A 15485-nucleotide genomic window follows, 5' to 3' on the forward strand; every position below is an offset into this window, starting at 1 on the left:
GTACTCCAACACTAGCTGTACACATTAAATGCAATTCAAATTACTTTCATATATATTAGTCCTAATGATATTCTTGATATTTCTTCCTATTTTCTGAGACTCTCTAAAGGCATAGGGGGAGGGTCATTTTAGATTTCCACCCAGACTCAATAGTGAATTTTACAAATAAATAGGGAGAAACGGACCTCATATTTATGATATGCAGCAAGAGAAACTTAAGGCTCTCCTTACTGCATGTCATACCCCCATCCCCCCAAAAAAATCTAACATGACAAACAATTTTAATTTAATTATGAATATAAAGAGGCATTATATAGTAAATGCCAAATAGTAAATTTGTAAAATTTAAGTAAAATTTAAGTAAACAATATTGTCACATTTTGAGCCCTCTGGAAAACTCTTTGTTTTCATTGGGTGGAAAAGAAATTATGCAGGTGACATCAAGTGACCACCACTGACCCCACCACTGCTGTCTACTGTCTCAGTGAACAGTGAATGTTCCTGCCCCTTTCCACAAGTAGATCCCCAAATCACTGCCTCAGGCTGCCCTCTTTGGTGGCTAACAGCCTTGAGCCTTGATACACTGCTGCCACCAAGTTCACCTGACATTACACTGAGTGTTCTCAGTAGAATGAGGATGAAGATGAGACAATCACGTGATCCCAATGTCATGATTTATACCCCATTAAAAAAGAACAGTTTAGGGCTGATATAATTTCCCATTATTCCACCCTTAATGAAATGGAATTTTGCTGAAGAGAGATCAGTGAACAGAATGGAAAATGAGGCAAAGCCATAAAGTGTGCTCTATTTGGTCACTCAGAAATGCTGCCAACCAAGATTTACTAACTTTTGACTACTTAAAAGGGACATTTCTTTGGATCTGAGGTTTGTAGGGTTTCTTCACATAACTCTTCTTGCCGGCAAATGATCCACGTGAGTGGTATAAGATACAAACCTCAAAGAGTGACAAGCTCGAGGTTGCCAATCAAGATGGTGGAATAAGTAAACGCTGTGCTTGCATCCTCTCGTGACCACATCAAAATTACAGCTAAACTACAGAACAGCCATTATTGAGAATCACCTGAAGTCTAGCTGAACAGAAGTCCTATAACTAAGGACATAGAGAAGAAGGCATGTTGAGACTGGTAGGAGGGCCAGAGACTCTAACCAGCTGGTCCCACACCCACATGTGGCAATTAAAAATTGGGACAAATATCTCTGCTTTGGACGTCCCCCCTAGGGAGTGAGGGTCACAGCCCCACACCAGGCTCCCCAGCTCAGGGTTCTCGTGCCAGAAAGAGGAGACTCCATTACCTCTGGCTGTGAAAACCAGCAAAGATTGTGGCTCAGTAATACAAATGGCTGTTGGGGTCCCAGGCATTCCTCTTAAAAGGACCACGCATGGACTTACTCGTCAATGGACTCATTCACTCTGAACCCCAGCACTGGAACAGCAGGGCAAAAGGTGCCAGGAACATACAGAGAGGAGCTAAATGATCTAGCTTCAGGGCAAGGCCTAGGGGGCAGCTTTCTCACAGACAGAAGAGCTGGCAGATGCTATTGTTCCTTTGTTAAGCCCTCTGTGGGGACAGTGCCCAGAGAGCAGTTTCCAGGCTCTTGGCCTCACTTGGAGGGGTGCTGGATCGGGTAGTAGATGGCCATCGGCTGTGGCTAGTTAGCTGTCAGCTGTAGCTGGTTAGCCAATTGGCCACTGATATAACTGCCACAGCTGTGCTGGAGAGTGGAGTCGGTCGGTTGGCAGGCAGGATAGCGGACAGCAGGTCGCATGTCATGTGAATCCAGCCTCCAGTGAGACTATAGTGGTATGACTCCCCTACCTATCACTCCGTGGGTGTTCCTTTTTGGCCTAGCCACATCCTGCGTTCTTGTGTGGGGAGCGGGAGCTGAGACCCTGCAGGCCGCCCCGCATGACACGTGGTGCAGTGAGAAGGGTGTGGTGTCAGCCGAAACTCTCCAGAAGATAATGGAGCAGTTTATACACATAAAAGCTCAGTTTCATAAGCAGGGTACAGTGCTGGCCAAAACCTACCGAAGGAGGTGGAACAGTTTGTGCATGTGAGAGCCCAGCTTCGGGAGGCCCATGAGGAGCGACACCGGGAACGGGAGGGGCGGTCTGCCTGGGAGACTCAAACCTCCAGCTGGCACATCACCCTCTTGGCCATGGACGGCATTGCCTTCATTATGGTAATCTGCTGTGGCCTTAGGCTTAGGTTGTGGACATCTTACACCAAGGCCTCCACCCATTCAGACACCTGGCATGGCGAGCAAGATTCCGACCAGGTAGGAATGGCGTCTGACTCTGGGCAGGAGGACGTGTGGCCCCCACACAGTGTATGGTGTCCGGTGGCCACTGTTCTCAGGAGTTGGACCCACAAGGAAAGGTGGGAGGACATGGATGGCTCTCTGGCCAGCGTGGAGAGGGCCCTGCAGGCTCTGGCTGAGCGGTTGCCAGAGGAGGAGAAGGCTACAGCCGGCCGCGTGGGCTGGATGTTCCTCACGGCCTTGAGTCTCAACACGGAAAGTGCGCTGAATGAAATGGCCCGGGTGCCGAACCAGGTGTCCCAGTTGGAGGTGCTGGAAGCCCAGTTCCGCTTGTTAGAAGAGGGGCCCCACAGTGGAGACTCTGAGGTGGAGGCGGAAGAAGCCTGTGGAGACAATAAAGCTCCCAACCCCCAAGCCCGGCCAATCTTGAAGCAAAGGGTAAAATGTGAGCAACCTTTGGGCCCTGGGGGGGCGTTGCTGCCGGCAACACAGCTGTGACTGAGTTCACAACCTACACCCCATACACTCCCACTGAGTTGCAGGAGCTGGGGAGGCAGTACAGACAGCGCCCTGGAGAGCCAGTCTCGGCTTGGCTATTATGTTTATGGGATGAGGGAGCAGACAGCATTCTCTGCTCCCCAGGCGAGATGGAATGCATCTTTGTGACAATGCATCCGTCCCTGCGACAAAGGTTACAGAACTGCCATAGGTTGGCCCAAACCAAGGCAACCATTCTCTAATGCAGTGGCTCACTGCTGTGGTACGCACAGTATGGGGACAGGCTGGCGAGCTGCCAGACACTGTGAGTCAATGGCAGTCATATATGGAACTTACTCAAATCATCCATGAAATGGGTATGAGACATGCTATTTTTAACCTCAACATGCAGGGCCCAGATGACGAGCTTTTTACAGCTAGAATGAGAGATCTGGTATTGGATACTGCACCTACGAGTACTTTTGGATCCTTGGTCGCCATTCTTATGCCCTATGTGGGGCAACGGATCCATGAAGTTACAACTGCCATGGCTACCCTGGGGGATGTTGAAAGCCTGAGGCAAAGGAACTTAAGACAGGAGGTCCCCGCAGTTGAGACCTGGAAGCCCAAATCAAAAGTAAAGGGGCGAGGTCGCGGGCCTCAGAGAGTAACACGCGCACAGATGTGGCATGATCTCGTGGCAGCAGGGGTCAATAGGAAGAAAATAGACCGACAACCCAATGCACTGTTGTTGGAACTTTGGAAACAGTTGCGTCCGGAACAGCAATTCCGGAGAAGCCTAAAGGAAAAGTCTGGGAAAGCGCGACCCGTGTCCCTCCTGGACTTCATGAGGCCGCTTGAGGCCGACTCCTTTCAGCTTGATTAGGGGTGGGACCAAGGTACCTGGTCAGAGGGGACGAGCAGGGACCGGAGGCCCCACGTGGAACTGTCCATACATTGGTCCCCTTCTAATGTGCAGAGGGATTTAGCCCTAGTTGACACTGGCACAGACTTCAGTCTTGTTTATGGGATCCCAGAACTGTTCCCCGGACCAGCAGTCTGCATTGATGGCTACGGGGGAAAGACTGTGACTGTAAAAGCCATTTCCTTACCACTGGGTATAGGAAGGCTTCCTCCTCGTACCTACAAGGTTTATGTCTCCCCCGTTCCGGAGTATATTCTAGGGGTGGACGTGCTACATGGCCTCAGCTTACAGACGTCGGTAGGAGAGTTCCGTCTCCGGATCTGGGTGGTGAAAGCGGTGACACGCGGGCATGCTCACCACCCTCCTCAAGTGTTGCCACAGCCCCGGTGCGTGGTTACAGTGCGACAGTTCCGCCTACCAGGAGGACAGGAGGAGATTGGTCGTACAATATTGGAATTGGAAAAGGCACATATAGTGAGGCCAACGCACAGTCCCTTTAACTCCCCAGTATGGCCTGTCAAGAAGCCAGATGGGACCTGGCGAATGACTGTGGACTATAGGGAGTTAAATAAGGTGATGCCACCCTTGCACGCTGCAGTGCCTTCAATTCATGATTTAATGGATCGTCTGACTGTCCGTCTGGGGACATATCGCTATGTAGTGGACTTGGCCAATGCTTTTTTCTCCATTGACATTGCACCCGAGTGTCAAGAGCAGTTTGCTTTTACGTGGGACAGGCAGTAATGGACTTTGCAAGTCCTTCCACAGGGATACTTGCACAGCCCACTATCTGCCACGCGCTCGTGGCCCAGGATTTGACACAGTGGGATCGCCCATCCTCTGTGGCCTTGTTTCATTATGTTGATGATATTTTATTAACATCAGATTCTCTTTCAGATTTAGAGCAAGCAGCTCCCTCTGTTCCCCGACACCTGAAGTCACGTGGCTGGGCGGTGAATGAGGAAAAGGTCCAAGGCCCTGGCTTATCCGTCAAGTTTTTGGGTGTTGTGTGGTCGGGTAAGACAAAGGTCATATCTGAGGTGATTATTGACAAAATACAAGCCTTTCCCTGGCTGACCAATGTCTCCCAACTGCACGTATTTGGGTCTGCAAGGATATTGGCGGGTGTTAGTACCCCACTTAGCACAAATGGCAAGGCCCTTGTATATATAACATGATAAAAAAGGGGGTCTCGTGGGATTGGACAGAGGCTATAGAGCAAGGGTTCGTTGCCACAAAATGGGCAGAGTAGCAGGCACAAGCTCTGCAAGTAGTGGACCCCGGCCGCCCATTTGAACTTGATGTTCACATAAACCAAGAGGGGTACTGTTGGGGCATCTGGCAACGGCAGGAGCATCTCTGGTTGCTAGTGGGATTTTGGTCCCATTTGTGGAAAGGAGCAGAGGTCCGCTACTCTCTAATAGAGAAACAGCTGGCTGCTGTGTACGTAGCCCTAGTGGCCACAGAAGCCATCACAGAAACAGCACGGGTGTTGGTTCGAACAACCTATCCCATCCAGGGGTGGGTCCGTACATGACCCAGGGACGCAAAACGGGGGTGGCACAGACCACCACCCTCGCCAAGTGGGGTGCTTACTTGGAGCAACGTAGCACCCTTAGTTCAAGCCCTTTGAGCACAGAGCTACAACAGGTCCTGGGGCCTGTGGAGCTTGTAGCCCAGGCTGAGCCAAGTTCTCTGCCTAGAGGGTTGGACTTGGAGCCCTCGCCCTACAAAGAAGGACATCCCCCAGTACCTGAGGAAGCCTGGTTTACTGATGGTTCTAGCCAAGGGGTTGCAGCTGTTTAGACGGCTTTTGGTGTGCAGCCCAAAACAGACACCATTTGGTTTGATACTGGGACGGGCCAGAGTAGCAGGTGGGCTGAATTACGGGCTGTGTGGATCGTAATTAGCCACGAGCCTGGGCCCCTAGTTACTTGTACTGACAGCTGGGTGGTGTTCTGGGGCCTAACATTGTGGCTCCCGACGTGGAGACACCAAAATTTGTTGGTAGGACACCGTCCACTGTGGGGTCAAGCCATGTGGCAGGACCTCTGGGACCTAGGGCAGAGAAAGGAGGTGACCCTAATGCATGTCACTCCCCCTTAGTGTCCCCAGGTAATGATGAAGCAGATGCCCTAGCATGGGTCTGATGGTTAGAAGGGGCTCCAGTCACTGATGTGACCCATTGGCTGCATAGGAAATTGCAGCACCCTGGAAGCTGAACCATGTGGCAGGTGAGCAGACTGGGGCCTGCCTTTGAAATGGCAGGAGATAGCAGATGCATACATGATTGTGCCGTTTGTGCCGAGGACAGCCCCCAAAGGCGCAGACTCCCCTGGGAGACACAGCAGATAACGCGAGGGAGGGTGCCCCTCACTCGCTGGTAAGTGGATTACATTGGACCTCTGCCTAAGGCCCGCAATGCGATATAGGCGTTTACAGCAGTGGACACTGCTACGGGGTTGATGTTTGCTTGGGCCTGTCCGGCTGCAGATCAGTGGCATACAGTGGTCGCCCTTACATGGCTGTGCGCCCTCTATGGGCACCCCCAAGTCATTGAAATTGACAGGGGTACCCATTTTACAGGGCAACAAGTAGAGCGCTGGGCTGCCAGGACGGACATACAATGGTTGTTTCCTACCGTGTATAACCCACAAGCAGCTGGCATGATTGAATGCTATAATGGCCTTTGAAGCAAGGTCTCTGGGTGTCAAAACACCCTCCCACGATGCGTGACTGGGCCTCGCATTTATGGGACATCCTGAGAGTCCTGAATGAGAGACCACGGAAGGGAGGGCCCGCACCAGTAGAAGCTCTGCTACATCGAATGGCCGCTCCCATTCAATTACAAGTTACCACCAGTGAGACCCTGTTAAAGCCAGGCTACGGCAGAAATGGGAACATTTTGCTGCCAGCACCCACATGCTTGAAAGCAGGGGAACGGCAGCAATGGACTTGGCCCTGGCAGGTCAAAAGCCCCCACTGTCAGTGGTTAGGTCCGATAGCCCCATGGGGGCCGGTTTGACTCATGATTCGCAAGTGACGCCAGGGGTGGTGGCTGAGTGGCCACCACAAGTGACTGTAGTATACGGAGGTCCCGATACATGTTTGATTTTGCAGGGAACCTATGTGCCCTCACTATGGTCTACTATGGGGTCCCCTGTTCCGTTACATGTTGAAACTATGCAAGGGACCCCAAGTACTGCCATAAAGTTCTGGTACCACAAACCGGGAAAGGTGCCAGTGGCAGCGACCCTCCTTTCCCAGGACAAAAAGCTGGCATGTATCCTCCCAGATGGAAGGGATTTGCCATTGTTGGTTCCTAAGAGTACGGTTTCTTTCCGTCCATAGGTCCCTGTAGGCTAATATGGCACAGGGACCCTCGCGGAAGACGCTTGTCGCGTAGATTGTGAGGTGAGACCCTGTAGGGGTGGAGTGTGGGGACAGAGCCCCAGAGAGCAGTTTCCAGGCTCTTGGCCTCACGTGGAGGGGTGCTGGCTCGGGTAGTAGATGGCCGTCAGCTATAGCCGGTTAGCCAATTGGCCACTGATATAACCGCCTCGGCTGCGCTAGAGAGTGGAGTCGGTCAGTAGGCAGGCAGAAAAGCGAACAGCAGGTCTCACGATGTGTGACTCCAGCCTCCAGTGAGAGTATAGTGGTATGACTCCCCTACCTATGGCTCCATGGGTGTCCCTTTTTGGCCTAGCCACATCCTGCGTTCTTATGTGCGGAGCGGGAGCTGAGACCCACAGGCTGTCCTGCACGACAGTCCCCCCCCCCTTGTTTGTGCAGACACAGGTGGACCTCATATGTAAGTCTCCATCAACCATGCTAACACCATTTGCCCAGCCCTGACAATTCCCTAAGATCCCACCCTACTCAACTAGCAGGCCCACTCATTCCACTTCCAATGGATTTTTACATACAAGTGGCCTCTTTCTTGGCTCATGCTGTGGACTTTCCTACAATCTCTCCAAGCTCACTAACCCCAAACAAGCAGCATTTGGCCTTGGTGGGTCCCGTATCTCTTGCTAAGCAGTCACAAGTCCAGCATTAGTGGCAGCCAGCCTCAGTTCACAGCTTAGCCTCTCCCAGGCACCACTAAGCTCAGCACAAGTGGTAAGCATTTGAAGATCACTTTGTAGCTCATACCAAGTAGCTCCAGGGAGGGCAGAGGCAGGGACAGACCTTAGCCCTCACAAGAGGCTACAGAACCAACACACCTGGTGGCCAGCCTCAGATCACACCAGAACACCACCCAACAACCTCCACAAATTATAGGGTAGACTTAGCAGGCACCAGATTCTGCTAAATTAAATCCTATTCATTAGTATCAGCCCCTGCACAGCAGCTTCTCCACTGTAGTCATAGCTAGTCCTCATAACCAATCAGCCTAACAGTCAATCTATCCAATTGACATGCAAACAACCAAGGCTCAAAAGCAACAACAGGGCACATACAACCAACACAAGGGACACACTTGTAGTGCCCAGTTCAGGTAACCAGGTAGATGGCACCACTGAGGCTCACAGGACACCTACTATATAAAGCCACTCTACTAAGACCTGTAGACCTAGCAGCTCTACTTAATACATAGAAACAAACACAGGAGGCAGCCAAAATTGGGAGACAAAGTAACATGTCCCAAATGAGAGAACAGAACAGAAAAATAACTAAACAAAATAGACAAGAAATCTACCAGATGCAAAATTCAAAACACTGGTTATAAGGATGTTCGGTGATGTCAGTGAGAACCTCCACAAAGAGATAGAAAACATAAAAATGGAGATGGACAACATTAAAAATACTCATTCAGAAATGAAGAATAAAATAAATGAAGAATACAATAGAAGGAATCAACAATAGATTAGATGAAGCAGAAGATTGAATCAGCAATTTGGAAGATAAGGTAGCAGAAAACACTCAATCAGAACAGCAAAAATAAAATTTTTAAAAAATGAGGATAATTTGAGGGGCCTCTGGGACAACATGAAGCTCAGTCATACTATTTGCATAATAGGGGTACCAGAAGAAGAAGAGAGAGAGCAAGGAAATTGAAACCTGTTTAAAGAAATAATTATAGAAAACTTCCATAACCTGGTGAATGAAATAGACATATAAGGCCAGGAAGCACAGAGTCCCAAACAAAATGAACCCAAAGAGGCCCACATCAAGACACAGCATAATTAAAATGCCAAAGGTTAAAAACAAAGAATCTTAAAAGCAGCAAGAGAGAAGCAGTTAGTTACCTATAGGGGAGCCCCAATGAGCTGTCAGCTGATTTCTCAACAGAAACTTTGCAGGCCAGAAAGGATTGGCAAGACATATTCAAAGTGATGAAAAGCAAGGCCCTACAACCAAGACTACTCTACATAGCAAAGCTATTATTTAGAATTGAAGGACAGATAAAGAGCTTCCCAGACAAGGGATAAAAGCTAAAGGAGTTCATTATCACCAAATCGGTATTACAAGGAATCTCAGATGGACTTCTTTAAGATGAAAAAAAAAATTAAAAAATTTAAAAATATGAATAATAAAATGGCAATAAATACATATCTATCAACAACTTTAAATGTAAATGGATAAATGTTCCAATCAAAAGATAGGGTGTCTAATGGATAAGAAAACAAGACCCTTACATACGAGGTCTGACAATTAAATTCGAGAACTCGTCCTAGAAAAAATGCTACATGTCTCATTGCTGAAGATAACTACAGTCACCTTTGAAGTACTCCCCTTAGGACACTATACACTGATGTCAGCACTTAGCCCAACTTTCAAAGCAATTTTGGAACTCTTTTTCTACAATGGCCATCAGAGTTTTCATCGTATTACTCTTGATGTCCTAAATTTTATCAAAATGTCTTCCTTTCAATATTTCCTTTATCTTCAGGTAAAGAAAGAAGTCATTGGGGGGCCAAATCAGGTGAGTAGGGAGAGTGTTCCAATACAGTTATTTGTTCACTGGCTAAAAACTCTCTCACAGACAATGCATTGTGAGCTGGTGCACTGTTGTGATGCAAGAGCCATGAATTGTGACAAAATGTTCAGGTCATTTGACTTTTTCATGCAGCCTTTTCAGCACTTCCAAATAGTAAACTTGGTTAACTGTGTCCAATTCGTACAAATTCGTAATGAATAATCCCTCTAATATCAAAAAAGATTAACAACATTGTTGCAACAAGTTGGTGAATTTAATTTTCAGACCTCATATGCTGCCTACAAGAGACTCACTTGAGATCAAAATACACACACAAACTGAAAGTGAAGGGACGGAAAAAGATATTTCATGAAAACAGTAACAACAACAGAAAAAAGCTGGAGTAGCAATATTTATACCAGACAAAATAGACTTTAAAACAAAGGCTATAATGAGACAAAGAAGGACCCAGTAATTTCACTTCTGGGTGTTTATCTGAAGAAACCCAAAACAGTAGTTTAAAGGGATATGTCCATCTATACACTTATTGCAGCATTATTTACAATAGCCAAGTTATGGAAGCATCCTAAGTGTCCATCAACAGAGGAAACAATGGAATCATGCTCAGCCATAAAAAAGAATGAAATCTTGCCATCTGCAACAACATGGATGGACCTAGAGAGTATTAAGCCAAGTGAAATAAGTCAGACACAGAGAGACAAATACCACATAATCTCACTTATATGTGGAATCGAAAAAAAATGAACAGACAAAATTAGAAACAAACTCATAGATACAGAGAACATTTTGATGATTGCCATTTGGGGGGATGTTGGGGGATGGGTGAAAAAGGGGAAGGGATTAAGAACTACAAATTGGTAGTTACAAAATAGTCATGAGAATGTAAAGTACACCATAAAAATATAGCCAGTAATATTGTAATAACTCTGTATGGTGTCAGATGGGTACTAGATTTATCAAGGTGATCCCTTCATAAGTTATATAAATGCCTAATCACTGTGCTGCACACCTGAGACTTATACAATATTGTATGTTAACTGTAAAAATAAGTGACAAGCTCTTTCCAAATTAACAGTAAAAATTAATGAAAGGAGCACTTTACCCTGTCTCTATGTAAAAAATACACATTGACTTTTCAATTAGTAACTCAGTACAAATGTACTCAGGACTTTCTTAAATCACCACCTCTGATTTTGAAATGGAAAATTTGCTAGCAGGCTTATCATTACTTTTTAAAGTGACCCCATCACTAGGTTTTATTTATCAGTATTTTGTTTGTCTATGTGAATACAATTCTTAATACTGTAATAATTTAATAATAGTGTTTTCCATTTACAAAGCATTTAAATGTTATGTACTTCTATCCATAGGATGTTATACTATCTATAAAGTGCCATTAAACTATCCATCAAATAATAAATATCTCAAACACAGCCATTTGGAGTGTGGAAATTCCTGAAATAGCCTTATAAATTCAAAATGGCTCATTTGCTAATCAAATGTTTCAAATATGATCATTGCCTAGAAAAGTGATAATAAAGGTACTAGGAGTTCTGAAAACCAATAGGAAAGATTCCAAATAATTACTATTTTGGTCTCAAAAGTAATTACTAAAACATTGTGCCCCAAGCCATTGAGATGGTAGACACAACAACAGATATTCCTTAAAACTAACTGGATATTTATTTTGTAAACACACACACACACACACACACACACACACATTTGGTACTAATTACATTTCATATTTGGTTTGATTATTTCAAATTGTTTCACTCTTTTCAGAAGACATTGTTCCATCACACTGCTTGGCCATAACTGGTTGGGATCTAGCGTTTCCATGCGTTGCATTCATTTTCAGAGTTGACATGAAGGAGTGTGAAAGGTAAGAAAGCATTTGTGTGTAATTTTAAATTTCAAACACATAGGAAAAGACTAGACTGTGGTGTTGGGTATATAAAGAGCCATTTGAAAGCCTCCTTCCTAAAAGATATTTCACTGGGAAGAATGTTTATTGCCAACTGATGTTATAGACTGAAAGAAAAGCAAGCATTTAAATATAAAAGCCAACAAGCATTTGGAAATACTTAGCTGTACAGTAAATTTTGATCCTTTTAACATTTTACAGCCTTCAGCTCAATTATTCACGATTGTCAGGTGTACATAGGTAAGTGTTGTCTTTCTGAGTTATGATCTCTAATAAAATCAGTTTGTGTCTTTCTTTGAGGGCCTAATGCAGAATATTATGTCTATAATAATACAAAGCCAAAGACATTTTGCCCTTTATAAAATAAGCACATATCAAAATTTTAGCCTGAAATTAGCCTAAGCTAGTGGGTTCACATTTTCACCTCCAAATAATGAAGAATACATTTCTGAAAGGTGAAAAATAACAAAAAAGCCTGGGTGATTTTATTTAAAAAGCCACATGTCTTTGCCAAAAATTTCATCCTCAGATATTTGTTGCCGTTGTAAAGGGAGTGTCAAAGAATGAGCATGCCCATTTTGCAGTTACCAAAGGGCTACATCCACATTTTCAATTTGTGGGTTTTGTTTTGTTTTGTTTTGAGATCATGCCATGTACTATGTAGCTTCTCAAAGTCAAGGATGGAAGAAAGTCATGGAATCACAGAAAATCAGAGAGGTGGGAAAAATTCTGAGTCTTTTCTGGTTGAGGAAACTGTCTTCATATTGTTAAATATCTGACCTCTGGTCACCTAGAAAGTAAGCAGCAGATTCACTCAAACATTAAGACACTGAGTGGCAAACTTGTATGTGTTCCATCACATCATCTTCTCCTTATAGAGAGCTTCTTACAATAAATCTTTTTTTTATGCTTATTAAATGAATACAAGCATAGTAGTCAACACAGAAAGAGAGGCCAGTAATAAAGGAAAACAGCTTCACCTCACCCCACCTCACACCCAGTTCTGCTTTCCAAGACGTTCCGCATATAATAACTATTTCTGGTTCCATTCTCCTGGTGTTTATATGTCTCTCCCACCCCTCCACATAGGACACTCACACTGACATTTTTTACTTGCCTACTTTAGACATTGTCTCCTACCTTAGACTAAGATGGATTATAACTTAACGCATTTATACCACTCCCCACTTTCTCCTCAATCATGGAAAATATTTAAAACATCATTCTCAGTTTCTCCACTGGTCATCTTTGTAATTTCAAACAGCATTTTGAACCTCTCTTTCTTATCTCATACCAGTAGCTCTTCATTCTAAACTTTGAAAGCAATGACATTAATCTTCCCAAACTTTCCTCCACCTCTCCTTCTCGATCCCTTTCTGAACCTCTCTCCCAATCTATCTTTATTTTTACATTGTTAAGGTAGATTTCATTTTTTCATTCTATTTTTCTTTCAAAAAAGATTCTATTTTTATCCAATAGAAAGCCTCTTGTTTGTCTGGGGTTGGGTCCTAATGAAGAAAAGTTTCAAAAATGATGTACTTTGGTTTAGGTTTCTGCATTAATTGTGCTGAGTATTCAGTATATCCTTTTACTCTGAAGACATGGATGCTTCAGCTCAAGGAAATTCTCTTGTATTATTCCTTTGACAATTTTCTGTTCTACCAATTATTCTCTCTGTGAATTATATTAATCAGATCATTAGACATATTAGATTGTTCTTCTATGCCTCTTACATTGTCTCACATGTTTTATGCTTCTTTCTCATTCTATGTTCTAAGGCAGTTGTGTGCATTTAAATCCTACTACTTCTGTTGAACTGTGTACTTCAGTGTTATATCTTTATTTTCCAGGAGCGCTCACTCAATGTTTCTCTAACATCTCATATCTGGTTTTTGTTTATTTGCAATTTCTTTTAGAATCTCTTTGAGTTCTAATTAGAAAGATTATTTTGTTGCTGGTTTTATTATCTTTTGTAAGGGACATTTTTTTTCTGGATCTTTATTTTAGTCATGCACTTTCATGTGAGTGGCCTTCCTAAAATGATGATCTTTCACTTCATTCTGAACAATGATGTTTAAAAACACTGTTTATGAGCACTATGCAAGGTCTGACAATTAAGTTCATGAACTTACCACTGTGCACTTACCTTTGCATCACTGTACAAATGGCTTGGTAATGTTTCATAACCTTGGTTTATCAGTGTCTCACAGCTGTGTTCACGTCGACGTGTGGTGGTGTCTTGCTGAGTGACACTCATTATTGTTGTTGCATGTTTTTGTGTGCTGTTGCAAGAATGTCTGAGCTTGAGTTATTAAACTTGGCAAGAGTGAAAGTGAAATCAGGGACATGTTAGTCCAAGTTTATGGGGATAATGCCATGAAGATAAAGGCAGTGTACAAATGGATTAAACATTTTTGTGAGAGGAGAGAACACATCACTGATGCAGAGAGGTCAGGGTGGTCAGTAACAAGCAGAACTGATGAAAACATAGCAAAAGTTCATCAAATTGTGCATTGAAATTGTTGGCTGATTAAGAGAAGCATAGCAGACCAAGTAAACATCAATAGAGAAACAGAACAATCTTAACTGAAAATCTTGGGCTCAGAAAGGTGTCTGCAAAAATGGTCCCAAAGAAACTTATCAATGAAAAAAAGGAAAGGAGCACTGAAGTTTGCGAAGACCTTTTGGAGAGGCAAGATGACGATGTTTTGGGCTGTGTTATCATTGATAATGAAACATGGGTGTATCAATACAACCCTGAAACAAAGTGTTAAAGTACACAGTGGAAGTCAGCCAATTCTCAACCACCAAAAAATTTCTGTCAGTCAAAATCAAGAATTAAAATGATGTCGCCAAACTTTTTTGATATCAGAGGGATTATTCATTATGAATTTGTACCAACTGGACAAACCATTAACCAAGTTTACTATTTGGAAGTGCTGAAAAGGCTGTGTGAAAAAATTAGATGACCTACACTTTTCGCCAACAATTCATGGCTTTTGCATCATGACGATACACTAGATCACGAGCTCACATGGCACTGTCCGTGAGGGAGTTTTTAGCCAGTAAACAAATAATCATACTGAAACACCCTCCCTACTCACCTGATCTAGTTCCCAATGACTTCTTTCTTTCTCGAAGATAAAGGAAATATTGAAAGGAAGCCATTTTGATGACATTCAGGACATCAAGGGTAATATGATGACAGCTCTCGTGGTCATACAGGAAGAAGAGTTCTAAAATTGCTTTGAAGGGTGGGCTAGGTGCTGACATTGGTGCATAGCTTCCCAAGGGGAGTACTTCAAAGGTGACCGTAGTGATATTCAGCAATGAGGTATGTAGCACTTTTCCTAGGATGAGTTCATGAACTTAATTGTCAGACTATACACACACACACACACACACACACACACATATGCAGGATATGATGACTGTTAGGGCCCACTGTTACACTGGGAACTTCAAATGCCAAAATGCCAGGGCTTTCTCTCGTGTCCTAATGCCCACTTTAGATACTCTAATTTTTTTAAGCAGCTCATTTAATTTTCTTTTGAGAAGAAACCTCCAATCTTCTGCCTGGTAAAAACATCTAAATACCAGGCATTCTGTGAAATGCATGGACTTGTTGTGGTGATGAAGGTCAAATTCTCTGTAGATAGACTTTAATTAACACCTCTGCTTACTTCTTGACTTCCCTTCACACTTGGTATCTCTGACTCTTGAGCTCTTTGGGGTTTACAGGGCAAGTAGGCCCCTATCTGGGTCAATTCTCTCTTCTGTTTCCATTCCTTCAGCTGCCTTTTTTTTCTCCCAGAAATTCTCCTCTGAGAATCTTCTTATTGGTGGTTTGAGGAGAGAGAGACAGGTTAGAGAGGAAAAACACATGATCAATCCATATTTTTGAACCAAAAGCTTTCTAAAGTGCATTC

At 44.2% G+C, this 15485-nt stretch overlaps 1 pseudogene; it reads left to right on the forward strand.

Moving 5' to 3' along the window:
• The first annotated feature begins 2559 nt into the window (after window positions 1-2559).
• LOC109455448 (bifunctional 3'-phosphoadenosine 5'-phosphosulfate synthase 1 pseudogene) overlaps window positions 2560-15485 on the forward strand; it is a 176098-nt pseudogene continuing 163172 nt past the window's right edge.

Source organism: Rhinolophus sinicus, chromosome 7 (genome assembly GCF_057876585.1).
Source record: "Rhinolophus sinicus isolate RSI-liver-muscle chromosome 7, RSI-T2T, whole genome shotgun sequence".
NCBI lineage: Eukaryota > Metazoa > Chordata > Mammalia > Chiroptera > Rhinolophidae > Rhinolophus > Rhinolophus sinicus.